The 9,587-nt window shown below is 39.2% G+C and overlaps 1 pseudogene; it reads left to right on the top strand.

Moving 5' to 3' along the window:
- Positions 1-5,997: 5,997 nt before the first annotated feature.
- LOC120043689 lies at positions 5,998-9,343 on the top strand (annotated as a pseudogene).
- The last annotated feature ends 244 nt before the right edge of the window (positions 9,344-9,587 follow it).

Here is a 9,587-nt window from a genome sequence, read left to right on the forward strand (position 1 = left end):
GTGTTTAATGTCTATATATACATGGGTCAGCAGCGTTGACTGTGTGTGTTTGTGTGTTATGTGTGAGTGAGTCTATCTTTGTCTCTTACTACAGAAGTACTGCTTACTACTCTCACTTACTACAGGAGATGGCGTGATGGCTGTTCAACAGTCTGATGGCCTGGAGATAGAAGTTGTTTTTCGGTCCCGGCTTTGATGCACCTGTACTGTCTCTGCTAGATGGTAGCAAAGTGACCTTGTTTTACTCAATAGTTTTTTAACAATGTAATTGTAAACAAACACCATAAAGCCTCAAAACATGGTTACAACTTTAATTTTGATTTCTAGGATGGTCAGTTCTTGCATCCATAGATATGTATTGGCGGGGAGACGCGTTGTTATTCTTTTAAATGCAGATTGCCCCTTTAATATTCTTCTAATTTACTGTGGTGGTTGCTTTTACCGTTTAGGGTTTCATGGACTGGTTATGTCAATGTAGGGCTAAGCCTGGTCTGTCTGATTATTATACTAACTGGATACCGTAAGATACTAGGCAGAAGAAATACTGATTACATTTAGTCATTTAATCCTTCAACCCCCAACCAACAGGGTAGAGTAAACAAACTGTGCAAACAGTACGCTTGTCAGAGCTTGGAGCCGACTGGGGTGGTGATAATGAGTCTGTTTATCTTACCACAAATTTTTAAGTCTAGGTTTAGGAGGTCAACACTATCTGTACCACACCCGGAGAAGTGCTGCATTCCCATTTACCTAATGAGCTATAGCCAAGTGACGTTGTTTTGTATATGCTTTCTCAATAATAAACAGAAGTAAGGTCAACTGAATAATATCAAACTTTGACATCAAACACCTAGCTATCCTAATAAAATGTTGTTGATGTATTGCAATAATAAAGTGACAGGTTTCTTATTGATAGCAGTCAAGATACAATACATTTTTTATGTCCTTATATAAGCAGTGGTGGAAAAGGTACCCAGATGTCATACTTGAGTAAAAGTAAATATACCTTAATAGAAAATTACTCAAGTAAAAGTGAAAGTTACCCAGTAAAATAATAATTGAGTAAAAGTCTAAAAGTATTTGGTTTTAAATATACTTAAGTATCAAAAGTAAATGTAATTGCTAAAATATACTAAAGTATCAAAAGTAAAAGTACAAATCATTTCAAATTCCTTATATTATGCAAACCAGATGGCCCATTTTTTATTTTTTTTATTTACGAAAAGCCAGGGGCACACTCCAACACTCAGACATAATTTACAAATGAAGCATGTGTGTTTAGTGAATCTGCCAGATCAGAGGCAGTAGGGATGACCAGGGATGTTGCCTTGATAAGCGTGTGAATTGGACACTTTTCCTGTCCTGCTAAGCATTCAAAATGTAACAAGTACTTTTGGGTGTCAGGGAAAATGTATGGAGTAAAAAGTTAATTATTTTCTTTAGGAATGTAGTGAAGTAAAAGTTGTCAAAAATATAATTAGTAAAGTAAAGTACAGATACCCTAAAAAACGACTTAAGTAGTGCTTTAAAGTATCTTTACTTCAGTACTTTACACCACTGTATATAAGCACCTAACCTCTACATTCATATTTACCAGATAAGAGCAGGGAGAAAAAATACATCTCCTATATGCCATATCGCTGAAATCCATTGCAACGTTAAGGGCCATTACTAGCAAGTCAGCCTCCGTGAAACAAGCTTGCTGAATTAGCATCACAAACCCTAAACTGGCTGGCATTGTTTGTTGAATGCTAATTGGAAGGCACTTTAGACAATCGCAATTTACTCTCTTTGTGCTATACCTAATCTCTGCTAATAACATGATGACATGACCAGGATTCTCCAGCCGCTCAGGTTTAGAGTTTGAGTTAAGTCAGTATTATAAATTAAATTGAAATAAAAGTAATTGAGGACTATGAAGAATCATTTAGACTTTAAAGCATGTACTAGCATTCACAAAATTCTTTCACTCAAATATATTATGAGAATATAACAAATCTGATGTAATAAATTAGCAACAGAGCTCCCAAAGGTAAATTTACACAGATTCACTAATTCAACAGGTTGTTTTATTTGTGATTATTTTGACAAAAGGACAATCAATGCCCTAAATTTTATTAAAATGTTTTTTCAATCAGCAATGACATTTTCTCAGTTATCAGGTTATAAATCTGGAGGTAAGTAAAAGAGTCATTCAGATGATAATAGGGCTATCAATGGGGGGCCTCCCAAGTAATTAGGCAAATCATGGGCCATCCTGCAACACCTCACCCTAACGGTTTTGACTAGATAGAGTACAGTTTATGTTAAAATTGCCTTTTCGTAGCAGGTTAGGAGAACTTACGCAACAGGTTAGGAGAATTAACATAGCAGGTTAGGAGAATTAGGTTATGGTTAGGAAAAAGGCCCTCCACATGATAAGAATATCCATCTTGACGTTCTAATACAGTAAGTGATATTCCATGAATGCATTCATAACCTTTTATCAACATTGTTAATTAAAGCTTTAGGCTATGTTCTTTGTGTGTTCTTATGGTCTAATCAAGTGTTGTATTTCATATAATTGAAATTACTAATACAATACAAATTGTAATTACTAATACAATACAATAATATCTCATATCAGCACAATGTTGGTATTTTACCCTAGCTAAAATCAGAGCAAAATGACACAAAACATAATAAAGTGTTAAGGGTGTTTGAACAAGCCAATAAGCAGTCTCAGCAAGTGCATGCAATGTCCAGACATGCTGTATAAATGCACACCAAATAATGCCGGTGTGCGTGGTAGGGTATATTTTCCTGTATACATTTTCCTACCGCAGCAAAATATGATACATGGCTGCATGGATTTGAAAACGGCAACCGTGTCAAATTTTACGAACTTTGGCTGCGTTTACACAGGGAGCACAATTCTCATCTTATTACACTAATTTGTCTTTTGACCAATCAGATCAGCGTTGATGTGAAAAGATCTGATGTGATTGGGCAAAAATACCAATTAGTGGAAAAATATCGGAATTGGGCTGCCTGTGTAAACGCAGCCTTAATTCCTCGTCTACAGTTCCCCACAAATAAGGCGACCTGGAACGCAACCCCGTTTTTTGCTCGGCAGGGACACAAAATTGCTTAACTTCTCTAGGGTAGGGGGCATCATTGAAAATTTTGGGTGAAAAGCATGCCCAAATTAAACTGCCTGCTACTCAGCCATAAAAGCTAGAATATGCATATAATTAGTATATTTGGATAGAAAACACTCTGAAGTTTCTTAAACTGTTTGAATGATGTCTGTGAGTATAACATAACTCATAGGACAGGCAAAAACCAGAGAAAAAATCCAACCAGGAAGTGGGAAATCTGAGGTCTGTAGTTTTTCAACTCTTTGCCTATCGAATACACAGTGTCTATGAGGTCATATTGCACTTCCTAAGGCTTCCACTGGATGTCAACAGTCTTTAGAACCTTGTTTGATGCTTCTACTGTGAAGTGGGGGTCGAATGAGAGGGGATTGAGTCAGAGGTCTGCCAGAGAGCCACGAGCTGACCATGCGCGTTCACGTGATAGTTAGCTTGCGATCCATTGCATTTCTGAAGACAAAGGAATTCTCCGGTTGGAACATTATTGAAGATTTATGTTAAAAACATCCTAAAGATTGATTCTATACATCGTTTGACATGTTTCTACGGACTGTAACAGAACTCTTTGACTTTTTGTCTGCACCTAGTGGACGCGCCTCATGAATTTTGATTACTGGGCTAAACGCGCCAACAAAAAGGAGGTGTTTTGGACATAAATGATGGACATTATCGAACAAAACAAACATTTATTGTGGAACTGGGATTCCTGGGAGTGCATTCTGATGAAGATCATCAAAGGTAAGTGAATATTTATAATGCTATTTCTGACTTCTGTTGACTACACAACATGGCGGATATCTGTTTGGGTTGTGTTGGTCTCTGAGCGCTGTACTCAGATTATTGCATGGTGTGCTTTTTACGTAAAGTTTTTTTTAAATCTGACACAGCGGTTGCATTAAGGAGAAGTGGATCTAAAATTCCATGCATTACAGTTGTATCTTTTGGCAATGTTTATTATGCGTATTTCTGTAAATTGATGTGGCTCTCTGCAAAATCACTGGATGTTTTGGAACTACTGAACTTAACACGCCAATGTAAACTCAGATTTTTGGATATAAATATTAACTTTACCGAACCAAACATACATGTATTGTGTAACATGAAGTCCTATGAGTGTCATCTGATGAAGATCATCAAAGGTTAGTGATTCATTTTATCTCTATTTCTGCTTTTTGTGACTCCTCTCTTTGGCTGGAAAAATGGCTGTGTTTTTCTGTGACTTGGCTCTGACCTAACATAATCGTTTGGTGTGCTTTCGTCTTAATGTGCAAAATCGTTTCCTCGGGAAATGGCAAAAGACTATAAGAAAAAAGTCACTGTGAAAAAATGTATCTGGTTTAGACCAGCATCCATTTCTCGGCATAGGACAATGGAGCACATTTTAACGCCAAATGTAAGTGACCACTAGCTAGCAACTAAGCGAACATTAACTTCACTAGCCAGTATAACTTGTTAAATTTCCTAAGAGAGTTTTAACTGACTCGTCTACTTGTTCTTTAATTTAGCTAGCTATTAAGTATGTTATTGTCACGTTCTGACCTTAGTTCCTTTGTTTTGTCTTTTGTTTTAGTATGGTCGTGAGTTGGGTGGGTTGTCTATGTTAGTTTTTCTATGATTTTCTATTTCTGTGTTTGGCCTGATATGGTTCTCAATCAGAGGCAGCTGTCAATCGTTGTCCCTGATTGGGAACCATATTTAGGTAGTCTGTTTTCTGTTGGGTTTTGTGGGTGGTTATTTTCAGTCTTTGTGTGTCTGCACCAGACAGAACTGTTTTCGGTTGTTTCTTTGTTGTTTTGTTATTCAGTGTTCAGTTTTGATTATTATTAAATTTAATGAACACTTACCACGCTGCACCTTGGTCCTCACCTTCTTCCACCGACGACAGCCGTTACAGTTATAGCCATTTGGGCATTGGTTTAAGTTAGTAGCTTGTTAGCTGTGTCATCAGAGAAATGTATTAGAAATACATGGCTCTGGGTTTCATGAGACTAACACAGTCACTACAAGCAGCAACAAGCTAGTTAACTAAATTACATCCCTGCAAAGATTGTATAACTAACCCAAGGTAGACAACGACCTGTCGAGTCCAATGAGAACAAATTAGTCCTAGTGGGAAGAATCAGCAAGGACGGGGGGCAGAGCTAAGCACGAGCTAGCGAGATCCCTTGGGGTGTTCTAGCATGAATTTGCATATTCCATGAGGGAACAGCTACTCTATTACACATGCTCACTTCAGAGACTGTGTGTGTGTGTGTGTGTGTGTGTGTGTGTGTGTGTGTGTGTGTGTGTGTGTGTGTGTGTGTGTGTGTGTGTGTGTGTGTGTGTGTGTGTGTGTGTGTGTGTGTGTGTGTGTTAAGAACAAATTCTGATTTACAATGACGGCCTACACCGGCCATTGGCCCGGATGACGTGGGGCCAACTGTGCACGGCCCTATGGGACTCCCAATCACGGCCGGTTGTGATACAGCCTGGAATCGAACCAGGGTGTCTGTAGTGACGCCTGAAGCACTGAGATGCAGTGCAAGGAAACCTGGGTATGACCGCTGTGCAAGGAAACCTGGGTATGACATTTGTTCAGATATCATGGCAAGGGTTGAGCGCCAAAGTACGTGCTATGAAAACACCCCTGGCCCTTTCCCAAACCATGTACCCCTTTGATGTTCACAGCTATGAAGGCACTGGATAGATGTAGGCTTAGTTGGTGTGTAAGCAACCATGCCCCTTGGTAGGAGGAGTGGTGCCACACTGATTACGCCTACACTTATCCAGGTTTCTGCCAACTTTGAAGTGGTAGGGGTAAGAGACTTAAAAGCCAGGACTCAAGATTAATAGTTTTTGTTTCACTCATAACCAGATTTTACACCATCTCATAGCTACAGTAGAGAAACTCCCTCTTACAGCCACAGGATGCCCGCTTCACATTTCCTGCAAGAATTTCCATGTGGCTCACTTTGTCATTCCCAGTGAGGGGGACTGCCAGAATGTGTATCAGTCCCTGCTCAGACTCTCCCAACCAGGTACTTACAGTAGACTTCCAGATCAACTCTCCTTTAACATTACACTTTGGAGAAAACAAGATTGTGATCATTGTGAATATTCATAACATTACACTTTGGAGAAAACAAGATTGTGATCATTGTGAATATTCATAAAATTCTTACCTACAATAACATTGGGCTTTTTGATAAGGAAAGTGGACGATTTGTATGCTTTTCTTTACAACCCAAAACAAGACGAAGATGAGAGAAGACATGGTTGGTTCTTTATTGACTCAGCCATGGATTTCAAAAGAATGGGATTGCCCAACGAGTTTTGGGAAATGACAGAATTCAACAGAACTATGAGGTAAGTTGACCAATTCTATGGGCATGCACATGTTTTCATGGCTATTGTAGTCATAAATGTTTTGTTCCCTCTGATGGATTGCTTAGCTTTGCAGCACATATCACTCAGAACTGGGCATTCCTAAAACTGCAAGCAAGGGCACAGTCTTGGAGTGCCAAATTCAGGAGCAGAGGGCGCATTCCTACTCTCTCCTACTTCCACAAGCAAAGTAATGTAAGTTCAGACTCTCCTTTATTTAATGCAAGGGTCAGCGACTCATCTCTGCTCATGCTATACTTACAATATATGTTAATGATTACAATGGCATTCCAAATGCACTTCATGGTGACGCTGTTCTGGTTTTCCTCTCGCATACCAGGCTGCCATTTGCCGTTGTAGCCAGCCCCTGTCCGGGTTAAATGCTCGATGTGTAGAAGATGAGGAGATGCTACAGGCAATCAGCCAGGCTAATCCCAAAAGCACCTTCATGTATGGTGGATACCAGACCTAAGGTAAGAACCACATTTTAAGATAAATGTATTGCTAATTTCCCCTCTGTTGTATTTTGCTCAAACCTAACCCAAACTGTCCTGCCTTTCTTCTATTTCAAGTTGAATGCCATGACCAATAGAGCAGCAGGGAAGGGATACGAGAATGAGGACAACTACTCAAACATCCGCTTTCAGTTTGTGGGCATCGAGAATATCCATGTCATGAGAAACAGTCTGCAGAAGCTTCTAGAAGGTTACTATCATTGGTCTCACATAAAAAGGGATGAACCATAATCTTCGGGTGTAGTGGTTTTTATTTATTAATCATATACTTATGTGTAAAACTCAAGTAATTTTGCAGCATGAAAAGACGAGGCAAAGTTCATGCTTAACAAAGCCTCCAGTTTATAAGGTGCCTAGTTTTCTGTTTTCAGTGTGTGCTATGAAGTCTCCAACAATGAGTGACTACTTGACGGGACTGGAGAATTCTGGTTGGCTGCGTCACATCAAGGCTGTGAAGCAGCTGGAGCAGCTGATGGATGCTGGAGTGTTTCTAGCTAAGGTAATAGACATCCTTCCATGTAGCCATCTCCTTTGTGTTGCTGTGTTTGAATTAAACATTCTTATTAGGTACCTATAACCTGTGAAAAAATGTATTAAAACCCCCAAATGATCATGTTTGCATCTACTTTTTACTCTAGCATGTGGTTCTGAGCTATCCCTTGTCTCTACTAAGGCTGTGGCTGAGGAGAAGGCTAACGTGCTTGTGCACTGCCCAGATGGCTGTGATCGCACAGCCCAGGTGTGCTCTCTGGCCAGCATCCTCTTGGACCCCTTCTATCGGACCATCAAGGGACTCATGGTGAGAACAGTCTGGTTTACTAACAGTATCTTGACAATATGAGTATTTGTGTGCTGGACTGCTCAGTTATTGTCTACTAAATCTAGGAATTATATTTAGTATAATGATTTTTTTAAATCATCTATACATTTTAAACTCTCAATCGGTTTCTTTTAAGGTTTTGATGGATATGGAAAAAGAATTGATATGTATGGGTCATAAGTTTAGACAAAGGTAATAACTTATGATATTTTGAACAAGGTTAATAATTTAACCATTTTGGTGTTCAATCATTAGTGTGTGCTAAATTAGTGAACTTTGAGACTAAAACAATTGAACTATCGGACAAAATAAAACCAGGATGTTAAGATCTTCATGGTGCACCTAGGCCATACTAATAGAATGGATGTAATATTGATTTGTAGGTGTGGGCATGTGAACGGGGATCACAAGGAGATGTCCCCTGTATTCACCCAGTTCATTGAATGTCTTTGGAATCTCATCGAGCAGTACCCCTGTGGCTTTGAGTACAACGAAAAGTACCTTTTGGAAATCCACAACCATGTTTATGCCTGCCAGTTTGGAAACTTCATTGGCAACTGCCAAAGAGAGCGAGAGGAGATGCGGTGAGGACTCCCTGAAATAAACTGCAGTGTCTATGCAGCCATCTGATTTTACTTTTCTGTAATAGTCATTTCCATGACAGAATTTCCTGGAGTCAAACTGTTTTAGAATTTTAATCTGTTTAATTGAAAGGACAAGTTGTTCACTTTCAGACTTAAGGAGAGGACCTTCTCCGTTTGGCCATTTCTGTGGGAGAAATGCCCTCAGTACAGAAATCCTCTGTACAAGCGCTCATTAGGAAGGGAAGTTCTGAGGCCAAGCACATTACCATTGAATTTCAAGTATGTTCTCATTGGTTTCTATACAGAGTTTTCAACTATAAGCAATTTATTGCCAATGGCTCAATAGGTGTGTAGAATATATTTGCAAACATTTGAATTGCGTTAAAATATATGGAATGGCATGGATTTATTTGGCAGGTTTTGGTGTGGCATGTATAATCATTTTGACAAGGGCATGTAGCCAAAGCAATCATTCTAGATCAGAAGAAAATGACAAGATCTCCAGAGAGTAAGTGGATATACTGTGTATATATATTTTTTTAATTGCTCATGTAAAGCTTTCTGGGGTGGCTTGAATAAGTTTTCCCAATGTTTTCATTCCTCTAGCAGTTGGCGGTCATGGATGGGGTTTTAGCAGATCAGGGCAGTCCAAAAGGCACATAACCTGAACAAACCTCGTTGTCTCCTATATTGATTGGCCACACAACCGAAGATGCTAAACCACTGATGAATGGTGCTGTTGCAGTAGAGGCTGGAATAGAGTTGGTGCCTACTGCAGGGAGTGAGCAGGTGAAACCAGCAGCCACAGAAAATGGAGTTACTGCCACAAAGGGTACAGTTGTTGCCATTAAGACTCCAGATGGCAAAGAGGAGGGACAAGGTTCCTCTGAAATAAACACTGAAGCAATTAAGATTGAGTCCTGATGGACACTTTAAAAATGGGATATAATCTCCAAGGAGATTGTATTGGATATTTTTTCTGATGCTACGATGATCAAATTCTTTAGCAGCCATATATGTTGAACATTTCTTTAGCATAAAAAAATATATATATATACAGTGGGGCAAAAAAGTATTTAGTCAGCCACCAATTGTGCAAGTTCTCCCACTTAAAAAGATGCGAGAGGCCTGTAATTTTCATCATAGGTACACTTCAACTATGACAGAC

The sequence above is a fragment of the Salvelinus namaycush genome, chromosome 3 (assembly GCF_016432855.1).
Source record: "Salvelinus namaycush isolate Seneca chromosome 3, SaNama_1.0, whole genome shotgun sequence".
NCBI classification, from domain to species: Eukaryota; Metazoa; Chordata; class Actinopteri; order Salmoniformes; family Salmonidae; genus Salvelinus; species Salvelinus namaycush.